Source organism: Lithobates pipiens, unplaced genomic scaffold (assembly GCF_037356315.1).
Source record: "Lithobates pipiens isolate NorthernLeopardFrog02 unplaced genomic scaffold, aLitPip1_a1.2 Scaffold_51, whole genome shotgun sequence".
NCBI classification, from domain to species: Eukaryota; Metazoa; Chordata; class Amphibia; order Anura; family Ranidae; genus Lithobates; species Lithobates pipiens.
The window spans coordinates 3,901,773-3,924,424 of record NW_027507874.1 but is presented as its reverse complement, the minus strand read 5'-3'; the positions used below and the strand labels follow the sequence as shown (position 1 = coordinate 3,924,424).

The window sequence follows — 22,652 nt, the reverse complement described above, 5'->3', positions numbered from 1 at the left end:
TTTTTTTAAACAGTAAACTGAGTTTATATAGTGAAATATAGTACTTACAACTACGTGTAACTGTTTGGATGTTGTATTTTAAAAGCAGCGGTGTTCTGCCCGATTGGCAAACCTGTGAGATCAGCATGCTTGTCGCTGCTTTTAAAATTCAACATCTAAACAGTCAGATTGAGTTCTAAGCACTGTATTTCACTATATAATCTCAGTTTACTGTTAAAAATAAGTGTAAAATGCAAAACTCCGTTGGGTGTAACAAGATGTCTGCTTGCCCCTGTAGTGTCATATTTTGCTCCCCATCATAGAATGCTCCGGAAGTGACATTGCGGCCAGAAATTTTTGCACTGCGCATGCGCGATGCGTTCCAGAGGATTTCCGACAATGTAGTTCAGTGAAACCGTCAGATAATGTCACGGGAGTGAGGGGAGATAATCGTGACATTAACTTTAGACAGAGCAGAGAGCGGCGGAGAGAGAGCGGGTAACTGTGGCTCAGGGAGGGGATTACCTCCCCTTACTTCTCTGACATTATCTGATGGTTTCACTGGTCTGCATTGTCGCAAATCATTTGTAACGCATGGCGCAAGTGTTTGGAACGCATCGCGCATGCACAGTGCTAAATTTCTGGCCGCAACATCACTTCCGGAGCATTCTATGATGGGGAGCAAAATATGACACTACACCCCCTTCTGAGTGTATCCTTACTGTGGACGGGCGCAGGGTGCAGCAAAATGGCGGCGACTAAACACTTCCGTTACACATTCCGATGGGTCGCCTAATCTGATGAAACACCTGACAGAGATGCTCTTCTATAGGCTGTTATATCCTGATCAGACGCTAGAGGGCGAATAGAGCACGCATTTATTTTCACCTAGCCTATCAATGCTGAATTAAAGAGGAAGTAAACCCTGATGGGTTTACTTCCTCTTTCATTCCCTGCAAAGGTAAAGCATAATGGACTACTATGCATCGAATAGTAGTCCATTATGTATCACTTACCTGACACAGGAGCCAGCGATGTCACCGCTGTCCCCTGTAGTCCGGCGCATCCATCTTCTCGGTGGGTCTCGCCGCTCCGCCGCTGTCATTCGGCGAAGCCGCGATGACGTCACTCCCGCGCATGCGCACGGGAGCCGCCACGTGCGGCATATTCGCCGTTGACGGTGCAGCGCTCAGTGCGCCTGCGTGCCTGTCTTTTGGCAAATATCTCCTAAACCGTGTAGGTTTAGGAGATATTTCTTGGACCTACAGGTAAGCCTTAATCTAGGCTTACCTGTAGGTCAAAGTGTGTTGTAAGGGTTTACAACCACTTTAAGCAATACAATTAAAGTGGTTGTAAACCCTTACAAACCACTTTGTCCTACAGGTAAGCCTAGATTAAGGCTTACCTGTAGGTCCAAGAAATATCTCCTAAACCAAAGACAGTCACAGCTGTCTACGCGCATTAGACAGCTGCAGAGTATGTCAGAGTATGGCTGGGTATTACCGAGTATTGCAGAGTATGGCTGGGTATTACCGAGTATTGCAGAGTATGGCAGAGTATTGTCAGGGTATTGCAGAGTATTGTCAGGGTATTGCAGAGTATTGGCTGGGTATAGCAGAGTATTGGCTGGGTATTGCAGAGTATTGTCAGGGTATTGCAGAGTATTGTCAGGGTATGGCAGAGTATTGTCAGGGTATGGAAGAGTATTGGCTGGGTATGGCAGAGTATTGTCAGGGTATGGCAGAGTATTGTCAGGGTATGGCAGAGTATTGGCTGGGTATGGCAGAGTATTGTCAGGGTATGGCAGAGTATTGGCTGGGTATGGCAGAGTATTGGCAAGGTAGTATTGCAGAGTATTGGCAGGGTATTGCAGAGCATTGGCAGGGTATTGAAGAGTATTGTAGAGTATTGGCAGGGTATTGCAGAGTATTGGCAGGGTATTGCAGGTGCCCACAGCGCTGCTGCCATCCGATCTCTCCCCTCCACTGTACAGATCTGTACACAGATAGGAGAGAGGAACCGGCGTCATCATGACGCCGGTTTGTTTACAAGTGATCGCTTCGTCATTTGACAGAGCGATCACATTGTAAACGGCCGGCGGCTGCACCAAGATGGCCACTGCTCTGGAGCTAGGCCGAAGCCGCGGCCCCTCCTAAGGCCGCAGAGCGCTCCGCGGATCGCGGCAGGTGCGCCCCTAGTGGCGATAGATGTAATTGCGGTAACGCCGCCCAAGTAATGGGAATGGCGTTACCATGAGGGGAAGAGTAATCAGTCAGATTACTCTTACCCTCTAAAGTAACGGCGTTAAGTAACGCCGTTTACTTTTACTCCGTTAGTTACATCACTGGTTGGGGGCTGGGTCATGAATCCAGCCTCATAGCAACATCAACCAGCTGAATGTGTCGGCTGAGCCACCAAAGTCAGAGGCTTTAAGCTGAGAAATACTGGTTCCGTTTGATGGTGCACGCTTGAGCATAAAGGAAGAAAAGGGCCTATTAAAGTCCTGAGTTTCCCCCAGTTTGCAGAGACTGGATGGCAGCACATCATTATCATCGTGCACAGGATCAACCAGCTGAACGTGCTGGCTGAGCCACCAATGTCACAGGCTTTAAGCTGCAATCTAGTGGTCTCGTATGATGGTACACGCTCAAGCATAGAATAAAATTGACTAGTAAAGTGCTGCAGGATGGGATGGACAAAGTTGGCAAAGAATATGGAGAGTAGGGATGAGCTTCGAGTTCGACTCGAACATTGCCTGTTCAGCGAACAGTGAACAATTTGGGCTGTTCGCAGCAAATTCGAAAAGCCGGAACACCCTATACAAGTCTATGGGAGAAATCTAAAGTGCTAATTTTAAAGGGTAATATGCAAGTTACTGTCCTAAAAAGTGTTTGGGGACCCGGGTCCTGCCCCAGGGGACATGGATCAATGCAAAAAAAAGTTTTAAAAACGGACGTTTTTTCAGGAGCAGTGATTTTAATAATGATTAAAGTGAAACAATAAAAGTGTAATATTCCTTTAAATTTCGTAGCTGGGGGGTATCTATAGTATGCCTGTGAAGGGGCGCATGTTTCTGGTGCTTAGAACTGTCCCTGCACAAAGTGTCATTTGTGCAGGAAAAAAAGTATTTTAAAATCACTTGCGGCTAAATTGTCGGCTCCCCGTCATTGAGTGTTCTCTGTATTAGCCGACAATTCATTCATTCATTGATAAAAAAAAAAAGCGTGGGGGTTCCCCTGAATTCAATTACCAGGCCCTTCAGGTCTGACATGGATATTAAGGGGAACCCCGTGTCAAATTAAAAAAAAAAATTGACGTGGGGGTCCCCCTAAAAATCCATAACAGACCCTTTATCTGAGCACGCAACCTGGCAGGCCGCAGGAAAAGAGGGGGGGATGAGAGAGCGCCCCCCCCACCCTCCTGAACCGTACCAGGCCACATACCCTCAATCATTATTAAAATCACTGCTCCTGAAAAAACTGACATTTTTAAAACTTTTTTTTTGCATTGATCCATGTCCCCTGGGGCAGGACCCAGGTCCCCAAACACTTTTTAGGACAGTAACTTGCATATTACCCTTTAAAATGAGCACTTTAGATTGTGAACGTTCGAGTCCCATAGACTTTAATAGGGTTCTAAAGTTCACATGAAGTTTAGGTCTGTTCGCAGGTTCTGGTGCGAACCGAACAGGGGGGTGTTCGGCTCATCCCTAATGGAGAGGGAATCATATTCAGTGTACAGTGTTTTTGTTAACTCCACCGTAGCCGGTCCCAAGTCCGTGCTGAGAAATGAGGAGGGTTAAGGGCTGGGTCATGAATCTGTCAGAAACCATGAAATCAGACCAAGACAGAAGTACAGTTAAATCACACCTGTTTAATAATAAATCTAAAAAACAAACAAACGTAGTCAAAACATAGCCAAAGTTCAGTAACCAGAACGCATAGTCAGCTAAGCCAGAATTCAGGGATCAATGTAGTGGAACAGCAAGCAGGATCTGAAGCCAGAAGGGATGTCAGCAAAGCAAGTCTTTAAAAGGGAACATAGGAGATAGGCTCTGTGATGTTGGCCAAGGCGAAGGCAGAGATCCTTTGGGCTGGACAGCTTAAGTAGGCAGGACTGACAAGCAGGGTATCATCAACAGCTGAGTAACTGTGAAGAGGTAGGAGCTGGCAATTAGCGAACTGTTGAGTGGCCAGCTCTGAGAAAGAAGGGCTGAGCCCAGCCCTGACAGTGGGTAGATCAACCATATATAATACGATTAAAGATGGCCACAGTCCGGCCCCCCTAAAGTCTGAAAGACAGTAAACTGGCCCATTGTTTAGAAAGTTTGGAGACCCCTGCTCTAGATCATATGCATTCCTCACTGATGTTCCTTGTAATGAGGCTGTAATATGAATTTGGACCCTGATCCTTAAAGCGAAGTTCCACCCAAAAATGGAACTTCCGCGTTTTGGAATCCTCCCCCCCCCTCCTGTGTCACATTTGGCACCTTTTGGGGGAGGGGGAGCAGATACCTGTCTAATACAGGTATTTTGCTCCCACTTCCAGGCATAGATACCTGAGCCACCCATGGGTATCTATGCCACTACCCGTCCCCCCCTGCTGTATTCTGGCAGAAACACGGGTCCCAGAAAACAGCAGGGACCAGTGGGATAGCGCATCGCAAGTCACACATGCGCAGTAGGGAACCAAGAAGTTAAGCCGCAGGGCTCCAAGGATGGAGGCGATGTAGTGTCATATTTTGCTCCCCATCATAGAATGCTCCGGAAGTGACATTGCCGCCAGAGATTTAGCACTGCGCATGCGCGATGCGTTCCAAAAACTTGCGCCATGCGTTCTAAATGATTTGCGACAATGCAGACCAGTGAAACTGTCAGATAATGTCAGAGAAGTGAGGGGAGGTAATCCCCTCCCTGAGCCACAGTTACCCGCTCTCTCTCCGCCGCTCTCTGCTCTGTCTAAAGTTAATGTCACCATTACCTCCCCTCACTCCCGTGACATTATCTGACGGTTTCACTGAACTAAATTGTAGGAAATCATCTGGAACGCATGGTGCAATCATTTGGAAAGCATCGCGCATGCGCAGTGCAAAATTTCTGTCCGCAACGTCACTTCCGGAGCATTCTATGATGGGGAGCAAAATATGACACTACAGCGGCAGGACCTGACAGCCGAGGGATAGATCAGCTTCGGGTGGAACTCAGGCTGAACTCTGCTTTAAACTCAAATTTTCTGAAATTACAATATATTCTAAGTAACTCTGCATTGTTGGCTTAAAAAATGCATAAAATAAAACCTGAACAAAAATACAATTAAAAACTCCATAATCACAGCAATGCCCGGCGTCTTAATGTCAGCTTTGCCTTTTTAAGCAAGTTTTGTGGCTTGTGCTACAACACAGTGTCACCTACGCAGCTGCAATTATTTTTCCAAGAAGGCCATACACCTACCTGCACAGAAGGTCATCCCTGTCTTCCATCAGCATATGGAAATGTCAGGAATCAGCAGAAGGTATAGAGGGATCTGAGAAGGAGGGAGTGTTTGGTTGCTGGTGGTGAAGAATGTTGGCGTGCTGGCATTGAGTGTTGGGATGCTGGCAGTAAAAAAGGTTCGGGTGACAATTTAGACCTATTTATGCAATATTTAAGACAAATTTCTATGTGCTAAATGTAATTGTCAATTACTGAAAACCTATAAAAAGCTTAAAAAGCTATAATAATTTCAGGACAAAAAATGGGGGTGATGGGGGCATGGCCTAGATGCACTGAGAGATAGTCACATGAATAGCTAGCTCTGGCTCTCCTGAACTCCCAGCAGCACATACGTAAATGCAAATTAAATTTTATTTTAATTGTAACAAAATGACCAACTACTTAAATTGGTATATAAAGTGTAGCGCTAAATGTGATAATCTCATTAAAATGTGCCAGGACCCCCAAACTTACAAAAGTGCAAAGAAAAATAATGTGGTGGCCTGTACTAGAAAGATATCAAATAAAATTACAAAAAAAATATGATAATGTCAAATTCAAAAGCACATAGAGTATAATCAGTGATACACATTGGTAACCCATGCAGATATTAATATTTAGTTTTATAAACTGTTTTTGTGCTTGTTTGCAAAATTAAAGTGGTCTGGATGAAGTCCAGGGCCAATTTTTGTCCCAGGCCAGCCCTGGCTCAGACCCACAAGAATGTCTATGAGTCAAAAGAGCTTAGAAGTGTCATCTGGCAACATGGGATGCGATTTCCGGAACTGCGTCCCCGAACCTTTCTAAAGGGGTCCGTCTCCACACAGGGATCACATTTCAACCGGTATAATGTAAAAGGATAGAGAAGACCATATAGCGTAATTCCATATAACAACGAAAAATGGATTAAAAAGTAACACACTTACATTTTAAAAGTGTTTCAAGTGCTTGTAAAAAATATATGTTGGCGGCAGTAGAGTCCTCCCTATTTAAATTAGTACAACACCAAAAAAGGAAGGGAATCTTTTAACACAGACTCGTTAAAAAATATGACAACGTTGTCACATCAGTTAAAAACAAACAAACTGCGCCGCGACTGCACTCATCACATACACACCACACTTGCCATGTATTAACTTCTTAATGTTAGTCCAATACGCTAATAGTGTCCATATGGGCGCTTTATTGAATTCAGTTGATCAATCACGTATGATACTTCTGGCGTATTAGGTGGGTGATTGGCTGAAGCCAAAATTCCCTTCCTTTTTTGGTGTTGTACTAATTTTAAGTAGTTGGTCATTTTGTTACAATTCAAATAAAATTAAATTTGCATTTACGTATGTGTTCCATGGTGACCTCTGTTGGAGACTTCTGTTTCTCTTGGTTTTTCTTTATGCTTTTCGGTCACCTGAACTACATTCTATCATTGGATATGAATGGTAGTATCTGCAATATCTAAATTTATAGTTAAATTTAGGTTGATCCAGGCAATCCTTGTTATTTTTGTTAGTGCAACTCTACACCCCACAGAACCCTAAGGATGTCATGGAGTAGATCCCATAAAGAACATTCCTGTAAGCCCTCTGATTTATTTGCTCAATGGACCATCAACAACTCCAAAGTTCTTTGGGTTAAATTTGAACGTGAATCTATCTCTCCTTTTTTCCTCCTGGAAATACTTAGGTCTAATGCCACGTACACACGATCGGAAAAAGCTCTGATGGTTTTCCCGACGGAATTCCGACGCAATTCGGCTCAAGCTGTCTTGCCCACACACGGTCACATCAAATTCCAATCATTTATAACGCGGTGACATACAACACGTACAACGTCACTTGAAAAAGGAAGTTCAATAGCCAGTAGCCAATAGCTTCTGTCTCGTAGTTGAATCTGAGCATGTGTGATTTTTGGCGTGTCGGAATTGCATACACACGATCGGAATTACCGATAGAAAGTTTTCCGTCTGGAAAATTGAGAACATGCTATCAATTTTTGGCTGGCGGGAATTCAGACAGCTAAATTCCGATGGAGCATACACACGGTCACATTTTCTGATGAAAAGCTCTCATCGGTCTTTTTCTGGACGGAATTCCGATCGTGTGTACGTGGCATAAGGGCATCACAGGGAAAGATATAGCCCCTCTCAATTTTTTGGTTGCACAGTCCTTTGGTTGTTTTATAAAAAAATATGCTTTCATTTCTTCCACATCACCTCAGGCTTCTTTTTTAGGCTATCCCCTCTTTACCTTTTATTCACCAAGGATACAGTTTTCCTGCTGTAGCACCTACCTGTTTAAAAGGTTTCTCTTTCATATTTTTTGGTCCTGTGAGAAGCTACTGTACATCCAGTTTGGCAGGTTTTGCTCCGTGATAATGAGCATAATTAGGCTAACAATGGCTAATTGTCTACTCTTTGCTCCTATTTCAGATATACCTCATTTCACATCCATACAATGTGTGTAGCTATTCAGTGGGTCGTGGCGCTCCATTGGCAGACCCTTGATATCTCTATCCTACAAATTAAAACCAGAACAGACTCGATCATGCTTATGGAGAGAATTTTTTATACTCGGCTAAATGTCACATTTTGATAATAAATGGGATCCCTGGTGTGACCATAGACACCTTATTCTTTGAGAAGGTACTCTCCTTTCCGGACACAAGCATGACAGCATACACCTATGGGTTAGGCTCCGCACCTCCCCCAATCAGGACTGGTTATACTATGTATAAATGAATCGCGTCCCCCCAGGCGGCATTCTCTTTTTGTTCCTCAAATACTCAATGTCACGGTACTACTTACAGCGAACTCACAGGCGAGCAGGTGACACGGGATCCCCCAGGGCATGGAATCTAAGAGCCAGCCGGTGTTCCGCCAGGGACCCTCTCACGAAGGTTTGGACTTAGCTGAGTGCTGACCCCAGGTCACGACCCCCAGGTTCACCCTGCTTGCTAGGGAAGTACCAGAGGACACTGTAGACAAGGATGGATGGATGAAGCAAGGAGAGCCAGATAGTAAGCCAAGGTCAGGGCGGGCTGCAGACAACGTAATCAGAACAAGCCGGGTCGGTACACAAAAGATCAGTTCACGAGAAGTCAGGTAAAACAGGTTACACAGGGGAGCTTCAGAAACAAACGTTGCTCAAGCAATGGTAGATAGTTAGGAAGGGACTTAAATAGAGAAGCACATGAGGGGCTGGGCAGGAAGTAGCAGGAAGGAAACATATATTAGGCAACAGGTGAAGGGCGGCGACACCCATAGCTGCAGAGTGCACAGAGCTGAACACCTGACAGTGGAACAACAGATGCCAGCCGACCCACTGCAGTAAAGGTGAGACACAGCTGATCTGTGACACTCAACTGGTTATAGCTGTGAAACAAAGAACATTTTTATTTTTGCCCTTACCTTGCCGGATTCATATGGCCAGCCGCGCAGGTTCAGCCTCTTTCCTGTGACAAAGGCCCTCCGTTCAGTTGTAAAACTTCCATATGAGAGAGAGTCCCCCCTGGCCCGGATACTGGAGGGCTGGGATACTGGTCTCTGGATGCAGTTAAAACAGTTCTGCCTTGTGGTTGGTTGGGACTGATCCAATCTCTCCTTTATGGCGAGTTGTGGCCCCACACACACTTGTTGGTTAGTCTGGCTTTGGGTATGTTTGGGTTCCCTTGCAAAAATGCTGGCGTTGTTGTCAGGGCTGCCCCCTTCCAAGATGGCTTCTTGTCTGCTTCCTGTGGCTGGCTTGCGGGTTGCCCTTTCTTGATGGATGTGTGGCTGGGGTGCCCGACCGGGCTTCCAGTTGGCAGGGAGCAGCAAAATAATGTTGGGGTAACTTCTGGCCCATTGTAGTAGTGGCTGGGAGCTCCAGGTGGCTGCCAGGGGATGGATTGGTGGCCACCTGTTCAGGAATAGAGCCTCTTCCATCCCCTTAGAGCCAGTCAGGGAAGGTAAGCTATCCAGAGGCTGTCATGGTGTGTCTGGATCATTATGCTGTTAATATACAAGCTGCCAAAGTAGGTTAAACTTGCATGATATACAGTTGTTTGCTGTGCAAAGTTGAGTCTTTCCTAATAACTCAGCAAGGCCTGGCTTTGCAGTTTTGGGATCACTGTGTTAATGCTCTAATGCCGCGTACACACGAGCGGACTGTATGGCGTACTTAGTCCGTCGAAACACATTTCAGCGGACAATCCACTCGTGTGTGGGCTTCAGCGGACTTTTTCAGCGTGCAGTCCGGCGTACTAAGAATTTCGGTTTTTTCGAAATTCTGTCCGTCGTACTTTGGTTTCAGCGGACAGTACGGTCGTCAGTATGCTAGTTCGACGGACTAAGAATGGCGCATGCCCAGAAAGGATTTACACGGCGGAAGGGTGCTTTGCTGTGTCTTGGACTTCCTATTTCTAGTCCCGTCGTACGTGCTGTACACGTCATCGCGCAAGCTTTCGACGGACTGTTTGTGCATCCGTGTGTGGTCAAGTCCGTTCAGTGGAAAGTACGACGGACTGTCCGTCGGATTGTATGACGAACTAAGTATGCCATACAGTCCGCTCGTGTGTACGCAGCATAAGGCTTGGATTTGCTGTTTTTAACCTTTACAGGTTAGTGACCTAGGGTAGGTGATCCTGCCAGGTATATTAACCCTTCATTGCACTGCTTATGGCAGAGTTCAGTATGGATGACACTGCTATGCATTGTGTTGCTGCTATGCGTTTAGTGTCTGCTTTTGGGTGCAACGTGTTTAATGATTGCTATGCATTAACCTGTTATGTCTAAATGCCATAGTGAAATGCAGTGCTCTACTTAATTACAGTGCCTTAAGTAATTGGTTTATTGCACTGCTATCTGTAATTGCTTTTGTCTAAGGGTTTAACCCTTGCTCACACTAGCAAACAGGTCCATTTGCTGCTTCCATGTCTGCAAATGTATGTGTGGATGGCCACTGATATCGTATTAAGGTTATGTTCTAGCCAGTACTTCCAGGTATTTATTATGACCACAAACCTGCAGCTTAAATCTTGAGTCATGACCTTAACCAGAGACCAGCCACGATCAATAAGGTGAGAGTCAAGTAGGTATGCTATCCAAAAAAAAAAAAAAAAAAGTGCATGGGTAGCATGGATGGTAAAACTTTCCAGCCCTTACTAACCAGCACCACTCCCCAAAGGAAAATTGGTAATTTGTTCCTTTAAAGTGTAGCTCCAGTCAAAAAAACTATTTTTAAGCTTTTTGGAAAACATAGGGAAGGGTTATCACCCCTGTATAATTTGTTTTGTCGTCCATCTTTTTTCATCTCACTTGCTGCTGTCTGGTGTTTGTAAGTTGGATGTTTGAAAGTAGGGGCCTGCCCTATTTGCTCTGCAGAAATGGCGGAACAAGGTGTTGGTTTTGCCACAACATTGTAAGCCCTCAAAGTGAGGTGGGCGCTGGAGCGCCCTGCTGTGAACGATTATATCAAGAATTGTAATTACATGCCATTGTTGAACAGTGGTAGAAAAATTGACCTTTGGTGGTTGTGGTGCTGGTGCCACAACACTATAAGTCCTCACCGTTACTCTGGGTGGGCACAGAAAGGGGCCCTCCTGTGAAATATTATATCAAGAATTGTAATTACATGTCCCTGTTAAACAGGGGCAGAAAAATTGGGCCTTAGGCACTGGTGCCATCACACTGCAACCTCTGACATATACTCTAGTTTTATTGCAGGAATTAGCCCTGCTGCAAAGCATTGCATCAAAAATTGTACTTAAACGCCCCTGTTAAACAGGGGCAGAAAAATTGGGCCTTAGGCACTGGTGCTGGTGCCATCACACTGCAACATCTGCCATATACTATAGTTTTATTGCAGGAATTAGCCCTGCTGCAAAGCATTGCATCAAAAATTGTACTTAAACGCCCCTGTTAAACAGGGGCAGAAAAATTGGGCCTTAGGCACTGGTGCTGGTGCCATCACACTGCAACCTCTGCCATATACTCTAGTTTTATTGCAGGAATTAGCCCTGCTGCAAAGCATTGCATCAAAAATTGTACTTAAACGCCCCTGTTAAACAGGGGCAGAAAAATTGGGCCTTACACACTGGTGCTGGTGCCACCACACTCCAACCTCTGCCATATACTCTAGTTTTATTGCAGGAATTAGCCCTGCTGCAAAGAATTGCATCAAAAATTGTAATTAAACGCCCCTGTTAAACAGGGGCAGAAAAATTGGGCTGCTGGCATCACCCAGAACCAAAAATGTTCTTCCAACATATCAGCGGAGGAGGAAGAGGATAGACAATCAACATAACAGGACAGTCACTCAGCATCAGCATAGGCAGTCTTGAAGGGATGTGGTATTTCAAAAAAAATTATTCGGTTACATCAGCTTCAGGTGCTTGGTAGCTGTGGGTGATCCAAGACTGATTCATCTTGATGAAGGTCAGTCGATCAACCGATTCGGTGGACAGGCGCACCCTGTGATCGGTAACAAAGCCACCAGCAGCACTGAAGGTGCGTTCCGAAAGAACGCTGGATGCAGGACAGGCCAGTAGCTCAATTGCATACTGTGCAAGCTCTGGCCAGTGATCCATCCTCAAGACCCAGTAAGCCAGAGGATTTTCAGTGGGAAAGGTGTCCAAGTCTGACCTTGCCCCTAGGTATTCCTGCACCATGTAAATTAGACGCTGGCGATGGGTGCTGGAACCAATCATACCTTGGGGCTGCAGACTAAAAAATTGTCTGAAAGCATCAGTCAGACGGCCACCTTCTCCACCGCTCCTTCTGACTGATGCCTCAGCAACACGTTGTCCAGGACCAGGAGTTTGTGACCTCCCAGTCTCTGGGAACGCGTTGCACAGAGCTTTCTGCAAGGCCTCCCGGAGATGTCTCATCCTCTGCTCCCTCTGCGATGGCAAGATAAGGTCGGCAACCTTACCCTTGTACCGTGGATCAAGGAGAGTGGCCAGCCAGTAATGGTCCCTCTCCTTGATCCGAAGAATACGAGGATCCTTCCGCAGGCTTTGCAGGATCAGGGAGGCCATGCAGCGTAGGTTAGCTGAGGCATTCGGTCCGGAGTCCTCTGGGTCACTAAGGACAACATGATCCGCAGCTACCTCCTCCCAGCCACGTACAAGTCCACGTGTTTCTTGGGACTGTAAATCATCCCTATAAGACTGCTGCTGCTGATGCTGATGCTGAGTGCCAGCCTCCACCTCCATGCTGACACAATCATCCTCCTCCTCCTCTTCCTCCTCCTCACCCTCTTCCTGTGTGATGGGTGGCACAGCAGGAACACTGTCTGGATAAAGGGGGCCTTGAGAGGCAAGGAAGTCCTCCTCTTCCTGCCTCTGTTCTGCCTCAAGTGCCCTGTCCATTATTCCACGCAGCGTATGCTCCAAGAGGTGGACAAGAGGTACAGTGTCACTGATGCATGCACTGTCACTGCTCACCATCCTTGTGGCCTCCTCAAACGGTGACAGGACAGTGCATGCATCCCTGATCATGCCCCACTGGCGTGGTGAGAAAAAACCAAGCTCCCCTGACCCTGTCCTGGTGCCGTAGTCGCACAGGTACTCATTGATGGCCCTCTGCTGCGTGTGCAGCCGCTGCAGCATGGCCAATGTTGAGTTCCATCTGGTGGGCATGTCACATATAAGGCGGTTCTTGGGCAGGTTCAACTCCTTTTGGAGCTCAGCCAGCCGAGCACAGGCATTAAATGATCGGCGGAAATGCACACAGACTTTCCTGGCCTGCTTCAGGACATCATGTAAGCCGGGGTACCTGCCCAAGAACCGCTGCACCACCAGGTTAAGGACGTGAGCTACACAGGGCACATGGGTCAGTTGTCCCTGTCGGAGGGCGGAGAGGAGGATGGTGCCATTGTCGCAAACCACCATTCCTGGCTTAAGCTGGCGTGGCATCAACCACCTCTCGGCCTGCCCCTGCAGAGCTGACAAAACATCCGCCCCAGTGTGGCTCCTGTCCCCCAAACAAACCAGCGCAAGCACGGCATGGCATCGTTTTGCCTGCGTACTTGCGTAGCCCCTGGAACGCCTACGGAGCACCGCTGGTTCTGAGGACAGAGCACTGGAAGAGGCCATGGAGGAAGAAGAAGAGGAGGGGGTGGAGGAGAGAGGTGTGTCACAACCAATAGTAGCATTTTGGAGGCGTGGTGGCGGAACAACCTCCAACACTACTGCACCTTGTCCTGCATCCTTCCCAGCAGCCAGAAGAGTGACCCAATGGGCCGTGAAAGACAGGTAACGTCCCTGTCCATGCCTGCTGGACCATGAGTCAGCGGTAATATGCACCTTACCGCTGACCGCCCTGTCCAGCGAGGCAAGGACATTGCCTTCCACATGCCGGTAGAGAGCCGGAATCGCCTTCCGTGAGAAAAAGTGGCGTTTGGGGACCTGCCACTGAGGAACCGCACATTGTACAAACTCACGGAAGGGGGCCGAGTCTACCAACTGAAAAGGCAGCAGTTGAAGTGCTAGCAATTTAGCCAAGCTAGCATTCAACCACTGGGCATGTGGATGGCTGGGAGTAAATTTCTTCCGCCGGTCCAGCAGCTGGGGCAGGGACATTTGCCTGCTATAATCGGACGTGGATGTACCACTAGCTCCCGGAAGCACTTGGCTGTGACACACCTAATTCTACACCTTCATTCCTCTCAGAGCAGGTTTCAGAGAGGACTGAAGGTCTAGTGGGGTTGGAGATGCCAGCTGATGAGGAGCAAGGAGAGGTCCGCTTTGTTCTTTGGTGTGGGTCTTTGAGGTACGCTTGCCAACGAGCTGCATGGCAGGTCAACATATGTCTGGTCAAGCATGTGGTGCCCAAGCGGCTGATGTTTTGGCCACGTGAGATACGCTTGAGACATATGTTGCAAATAGCAGCGGTGCGATCTGATGCACTCGTCTCAAAAAAGGCCCACACCAAAGAACTTTTAGAATAACGCGCAGAGGAAGCGCTCTGCGCAGGCGGAGCTCTGCGGTGTGATTCAGTCGGTGTGCTGCCCCTAAGCTGGCCCCCGGAGGGCATCCTGCCTCGTTGGACATGTGCCTCCTCCTCCTCCTCCCTCCTTCCAGGCACCCACGTGGAGTCAGTGCCCTCATCATCCCCTCCCTCTTCATCGCTGTAGCAAACCTGGCAGTATGCTGCAGCTTGTGGAACATGACTGCCAGATTGCTGTGCTTCTTGAGCATCCTCTCTCTCTGCGCTCACGCTACTGCCTTCCTCTAGCTGAGTGTCATCATCAGAGCCCACCAAACACTGGGCATCCTCCTGGAGCATGTACCCAACACTGTGCTCAAAGAGTTCAGGAGACTCCTCAGGAGGACGTGGTGGGTCTAGGGAAGGAGTCACTGATGATGACATTGAGAGGAGGGAAGACGATGCGTTGGCAGCTGCTTTGCTACTACCCTGAGACTGGGTGAGAGAGGATGAGGAGGATGAAGAGGGCTTGGTCATCCACTCTACCAAGTCGTTGCCATGTTGCGGTTCAACATGTCCAGCTGCAGAAAAGAAGGACAAGCATGTCCCATGGCCACGTGCTGATGACAATGCACCGCGTCCACGACCAGCACTGTTGTCTCTAGACACAGAGCCTGCTTGCCCTCTTTTATTGGCTCGCGCCTGTCTGCCTCTCCTTGTTGGCCTTCCAGACATGGTAATGGCCTGAAGGGAGTTGGGTAAAACAGTAGTTGGGTAGTTTATATTGTGCTGGAGGCACACAAAACCCACTAACTCCTGCAGATGCCTTTTTTATAGAACAGCAGAGTTAAAGGGGTATATACAGATGTATACTGTGCTGTGCTGGAAGCACCCACAACTTCCAATAACTCCTGCAGATGACAATTGGGCCCAAATAGAGAACAGCTATGTAGGTGGATTATAGCGGTATGTACTGGGTACAGAGCACGCAGACAGCACGCACTATCTCCTGACACTACTGACTGCAAGCGCTATTATTAAAGATGGACCACTAGCTATATAGGTGAGGTGAATATCACGGTGTATACTGCGGTCAGGGCACGCAGACAATAACCAGAAAACAGCAGAGTTAAAGGGGTATATACAGATGTATACTGTGCTGTGCTGTGCTGGAAGCACACACAACTTCCAATAACTCCTGCAGATGGCAATTGGGCTCAAATAGAGAACAGCTATGTAGGTGGATATAGTGGTATGTACTGGGTACAGAGCACGCAGACAGCACGCACTAACACTACTGACTGCAAGCTCTATTATTAAAGTATTAAAGCTAGATCACTAGCTATATAGGTGAGGTGAATATAGTGGTGTATACTGCGGTCAGGGCACAGACAGTAACCACTACACAAGATCAAGATAGGAAATCAGCCAAAAACGATTGGTGTGTAACTGTGTTGAAAGTACACAGAACACCCACTGCTTCAGATGCTAACTAACACACTACACGAGGCCACCTCAAAGGCGGCCTTATATAGTGTGGGGCGTGCACTACACAGCCTGAGCTATGATTGGCCACAGGCAGGATGCCTGTGGCCAACCATGGCTCTCCTCGCTGCTGGCGCTGCGATTGGCCAAGCATGCGGGGTCACAGTGCATGCTTGGCCAATCATGAGCCAGCAATGCACTGCGCCATCGCAGTGCATTGTGGGCCACACGAATTTTGCCGCGAACGGCCCAAACGTTCGGAATTTGGCGAACGCCCGAACGACCAATGTTCGAGTCGAACTTACGTTCGACTTGAACACGAAGCTCATCCCTAGCTTCCAGGCATACCAATCATCAAAGTCTGTTCACTTTCTTGGTATCCACCTTAGTGACCTCCTAGCTCAAGGTCAATGACATAGGCCAATGGAGGACGAAGTGTCTAACATTAGGGGTGCAGTGATTCCCAAGTGGTGAAGTCATTTGGACAACACAGCCTAGGAAGCCTCATTTATGCTCCATACAAATGGCAATAGGTAATCTCCTATCATCATGGCAAGAAGGACAAGATTATTCAGCTCATGTTAGGTATCTTCCATTCAGGTTTGCCAACAGTAGAACCTGTCTCATCGCATTGCTCTTTGTGTTCTGGCTTCTTAGAACTTCCTGTCAGACATGGTAAAATACTAAGCCTTGGATGTCAAAGGTGAGTCCCTAGACCAGGGATGGTGAACCTTGGCACCCCAGATGTTTTGGAACTACATTTCCCATGATGCTCAAGTACACTGCAGAGTGCATGAGCAACATGGCAAATGTAGTTCCAAAACATCTGGGGTGCCAAGGTTCACCATCACTGCCTAGACCAACAAGCAGTTCAACGAATCTCAACTTGGCAGTAAACTCAATGGTCAGGAATGGAAGTTATTCCTGCAAGAGGAGCTTCCCAGAAGTGGAAGCAGTGGATCTACTAACATCCAGCTGGGTCGGCAGGTTAGCCTACATAACCACCAGACTCAATGACCTCCAAGCTCTTCATATAGATCCGTAGTCATACAGCTGTGGTAAGGGCAATAATGTTCTGGTGTCCTCAAAGTACAGTCTTTGGCCCAAGAACCTCCTATTCTTCCTGAGATCTCAGACCTTACACAGCGGAGCCAGGTGCATCCAAATTCAGCTACTTTAGATCTAGCAACTGGGAGACCAAGTTAGGAAGGCTCATCTAGGGGTCTCATCTTCAGTATTTAAAACCTTGTGAATCCGGGGGAACCTGCGGCAAACTCAAGGTATACTAGAACATGGGAAATCTTGCAAAATTTAAGGATTGAATCCTCTGCTTCCAACTGTAAAGATTAAGATGTCTGCAAGTAATGCAAGATAAGGGATTGAGTGGTAGCCAAGTCTTGGCCAAGTCCTCACCCCCTGAGATCCAGTGACCACCGCACATCTTGGGAAACCAATTTCGAAAGGCTGGTACAGACTGTCCTTTCCCCTTAGAACTTGCAGTGCAACAAGTGTTGGAAATGTTGTCCCACTCTTCCATTCTTCTGAACAAGACTTCCTCAATAGGTTCAGTGACACCAAAGCAAAATTACTTGAGGCTATTATGTCGGGGAGAAGGCTTTCAGATATCCAAGCGTCAAGCAGTAAACTCCCTTATTACTACCATAATTAAACAAAATAGCTCTGATTTCTTCTTCTCCAGCACCACAGATAGATCTGCATCCTTGCTTCTGGGTAAAGACATCACCCTTCCGCCATGTCCAAACTGAAATCTCTGTGTCACCACAAGCTGGGGTAATGAAATCTATATGGAAGAAATACATGGAAGTGGCCCTTCTCTAGGAGGTCAGACAGTGGCCTCTTCAGGCCTAGCGGTATCAGAAGAGTTGTCACTGTCCATTAAGATAATGGCATTATCTCGGTCAAAGTAGCCTGAGGGGCTTATAGAAAAAAGACAAATTCATCAATCCAGTGGAGAGCTCTCTTTACCAGATGGGTGGCGTTCTCATGGGCAAAATTTAGAGGTCCAGAATTTTACAGGATACCAACCAGGTCATATAATACAAACAATTTGCCTATTGAAAAGATAATCAAGCATTGGAAGCAGGGGAATTGACTTCAGTTCTAAATTAATCTAATGATATGTTGGTTAAAACACTTTGGCATGGCCCTCCGTTATAGGCTTTGTGGGTGTGCTACATCCCATACCTGTATGCTGTCATGCTTGTGTCAGGAAAACAGAAAATTCTATACTTAACTGACGGTAATTTTCCTTTCCTGATATATAAGCATAACAGCATACAGGTTCCACCCTTGTGGGTTTCGCATTTGAGTATAGTTACGAGAATGCCGCCTGGGGGAAGGCTACTCATTTATATATAGTATAACCAGTCCTGATTGGGGAGGGGCAGAGCCTAACCCATATGTGTATGCTGTCATACTTATGTATCAGGAAAGGAAAATTACCGCCAGGTAAGTATATAATTTTCCATTTTATCTACCACCTAATATCTTTCTCAATCTGTGGATTATGTTGAGCTTCTAGACTTGTATAAAATCACTTTACAGGGGCCTGAAAAAGTATTCATACCCCTTGAAATTGTCCACATTTTGTCATGTTACAACCAAAAATGTAAAGCTATTTTATTGAGATTTTATGTGATAGACCAATGCAAAGTTACACATATTTGTAAAGTGAAAGGAAAAATGGTTTTCCAAATTCTTTACAAATAAATATCTGAAAAGTGTGGTGTGTATTTGTATTCATTCCCCCTTTACTCTGATACCCCTATTTAAAATCTAGTGGAACCAATTGCCTTTAGAAGTCACCTAATTAGTAACACTTTTGTGTACTTTAATCTCAGTATAAATACAGCTGTTCTGTAAAGCCATCAGAGGTTTGTTAGAGAACTTTAGTGAACAAACAGAATCATGAAGGCCAAGGAACACACCAGACAGATCAGGGATAAAGTTGTGGAGAAATTTAAAACAGGGTTAGGTTATAAAAAAATATTCCAAGCTTTGTACATGTCACAGGGCAATGTTCAATCCATCAGCCAAAAATGGAAAGAGTATGGCTCAACTGCAAACCTACCAAGACATGGTCATTCACCTAAACTGACAGGCCGGGCAAGGAGAGCATTAATCAGAGAAGCAGCCAAGAGGTCCATGATCCACAGTTAAGGTGGGAGAATCTGTCCACAGGACATCTATTAGTCGTGCGCTCCACAAATCTGTCTTTTATGGAAGAGTGGCAAGAAGAAAGCCATAAGTAGTCCTGTTTGCGGTTTGCAAGAAGCCATGTGGGGGACACAGCAAACATGTGGAAGAAGGTGCTCTGGTCAGATGAAACCAAAATTTAAAATTTTGTCTTAAAAGCAAAACGCTATGTGTGGTGGAAAACTAACACTGCACATCACCCTGAACCACACCATCCCCACTGTGAAACATGGCGGTGGCAGCATTATGTTGTGGGGATGCTTTTCTTCAGCAGCGACAGGGAAGCTGGTCAGAGTTGATGGGACAATGGATGGAGCCAAATACAGGGCAATCTTAGAAGAAAACCTGTTAGAGTCTACACTGGGACAGGGATTCACCTTCAAGCAGGACAATGACCCTAAACATACAGCCTAGATTGTAAGCTCTAACGAGCAGGGCCCTCTGATTCCCCTTGTCTTGAATTGTATTGTATTGTACTGTCTACCCCAATGTTGTAAAGCGCTGCGTAAACTGTCGGCGCTATATAAATCCTGTATAATAATAATAATAATAATAATAATACAGCCAGAGCTACAATGGAATGATTAAGATCAAAGCATATTCATGTGTTAGAATGGCCCACTCAAAGTCCAGACTTAAATCCAATTGAGAATCGGTGGCAAATATCTGTTCATAGACACTCTCCATCCAATCTGACAGAGCTTGAGCTATTTTGCACAAAAGTGTCCCTCTCTAGATGTGCAAAGCTGGTAGAGACATCCCCAAAAAGACTTTCAGCTGTAATTGCAGTAAAAGGAGGTTCTAAAATTTGGAAAACCATTTATCATTTTTCTTCCACTTCACAATTATGTGCCACTTTGTGTTGGTCTATCACATAAAATCCCAATAAAATACATTTCTGTTTTTGGTTGTGACCTGACAAATTGTGGAGCATTTCAAGGGGTATGAATACTTTTTCAAGACACTTTATATATTACTGACATCTTATTTGTTGGCATATACTGTATATTATGTTTATGATGTACTACACTGGATCCAAGTATCGTGCTTACGAGTTGGGATCTATATGTTTTGATGGCTTCATCATTTTCAATTTATTTAAGTTGTGCTTCTCAGGCCTCGCACTGGTTTATTTTTATCAGTTAAAGTGGTTGTAAACCCTTACAAACCACTTTGACCTACAGGTAAGCCTAGATTAAGGTTTACCTGTAGGTCCAAGAAATATCTCCTAAACCTATACGGTTTAGGAGATATTTACAAAAAGACAGCGGCACGCAGGGGCACTGGGCAGGCCGCAGATCGCGGCGATATGCCGCTTGTGTCGGCTCCCGTGCGTATGCGCGGGAGTGACGTCATTGCAGCTCCGGCGAATCACAGCACCGGAGCAGCGAGACCCGGAAGTCGCTCCGGGATACATGGCAGTGGCGAAGAGGAAGACGGAGGACCGCTTCGGGGGCTTCGTTCTCAGGTAAGTTATTGATAATGAGCTAGTATGCTATGCATACTAGCTCATTATGCCTTTGCCTTACAGGGTGTGTGCTTTTTTTTTTTTAATATTGCCTTTACTTCCTCTTTAACAAAATGGAAACCCAAATCGAGTCAATATTTGGTATGACTACCCTTTGCCTTCAAAACAGCATAAATTCTTCTAGGTACACTTGCACACAGTTTTTTTAAAGAACTCAGCAGGTAGGTTCATCCAAACATCTTGGAGAACTAACCACAGATCTTCTGTGGATGTCGGCTGCCTCAAATCCTTCTGCTTCTTCATGTAATCCCAGACAGACCGGATGATGATAATGAGATGAGGGCTCTGTGGGGACCAAACCATCACTTCCAGGACTCCTTGTTCTTCTTTACGCTGAAGATAGTTCTTAATGACATTGTCTGTATGTTTGGGGCCCTTGTCCTGTTGCAGAATGAATTTGGGGCAAATCACACTCCACCCTGATGGTATGGCATGATGGATAAGTATCTGCCTGTAGTTCTCAGCATTGGGGATATCATTGATCCTGACCATCTTGCAGAAATGCAGCCCCAAACTTGCAAGGAACCTACAACTATGATTCACTGTTGCCTGTAGACACTCATTATTGTACTGCTCTCCAGGCCTTCGCCAACAATCTGCCTCCTGCTACAACCAAATCTTGACCATTTTGACTCATCAGTCCAGAGCAGCTGATACCATTTTTCTGCACCCCAGTTCCTATGTTTTCATGCATAGATAAATCGCTTAGCCTTATTACCTTGTCCTATGCATGAAAACATAGGAATAAGTTAGAAATTGGATACTTTGAACTTCACAGTACTGCCCACATTCAAAAATAAATGGGAATTGTGGGTCTCCCATTCCCTGCCAGCAGACTTTGGTCATCACCCACTTGAGCTAAAAATTTAGATTCTATTTGTGGTTGGATTAAAGTGGAACTCCACCCTAACACTTAAATTCTCCCCTGCAATTATTAATGCGAGTTAAGTTCTGCCTAATGCCTCAAAATAAAAAGAAAAAATTTTTTTTGCCTTTATTTTGCAGTATCCAGTGCGTCACATGACTTCAATTCTTCTTCCTTCTGAGTCTAAAAGCAGCAAGTGGGCGTGGCTACTGAAAGCTAGTGACATCACTTCCAGGGAGGGACACTGTTCCTGTGTAGCCAGCGGGTGTATACAGGATGGGATTAGCTGACCATAGGTTCCTGCCCAGTGTTCTCTAGTCAATAAGGATGCATTGTACATCCTAATTAATGAGAAAATTAAGAAATAAAAAAAGACCCATCCACACAGGGGGGTGGGGGGGTGCAGGGCACACATACAGCATAGCTGTGCTGGGCTTTGAGTGAAGACTAGCACATGAATAGGGAGCTGGACACGGGGGGGGGGGGGGGGCGTCAGTGTAGCTGTAAGTGCTCTGGGGTCTCAGCTCACAGTCTACAATGATCATAGTACAGGCAACAACAATAAGGCTCCGTTTCCACTAGTATGATTTGTCATGCAACTTTGGATACATAAAGTCGCATGACAAGTCACAGCCCATTGATTTCAGTGGCACCCGTAGTGCAGGCACCTTTTCAAAGTCGCATAGATGGGAACGTTTGCCATTGGTCCTTGTTCACAACATACATACATAAGAATTGATGGAAAATAGTGCAGATTGGACCTGCGAAGAATACTTTGGTCTTGTTCACGTGCATATTCCTAACGCAGGTCTTTGCAAGGACATAAAGAAAACAACTGATTTCTATGTGCCCTGTTTACACCACAATGTTGGTGTCATTTCAGTATTATACTCTGCAAAAAGATGCATATGTGTTGCATATTTCTGTGCAGAAAAAATATACACATGATACCAATGTTTTCAATGTGCACTGACAGCAGGTACTGTTGTTTTCCCCTGTTTCGTCACATATGGTGACCCATCACATTTGGCTACCCGCTGGACTTCGCATGCGTGACACCGCCATATGCGTTCCAACACTGTGGCCATCTGCGCTTGCGCAGAATTTTGTGCCCACACCCCTGAGTCCAGGTTCAAGCTCCACCATCCAAGTGGAAATAGAGTTAGATAATTATGCCAAGCGAAGCAAGCCTGTGAGGGGCCC

The 22,652-nt window shown here is 46.1% G+C and overlaps 1 protein-coding gene across 1 annotated transcript in view; it reads left to right on the top strand.

The window, feature by feature from the left end:
- The window catches only part of LOC143957207 (uncharacterized), a 441,673-nt gene that overhangs the window by 101,537 nt on the left and 317,484 nt on the right, over window positions 1-22,652 (top strand). The gene's annotated exons all lie outside the window — the stretch shown is intronic.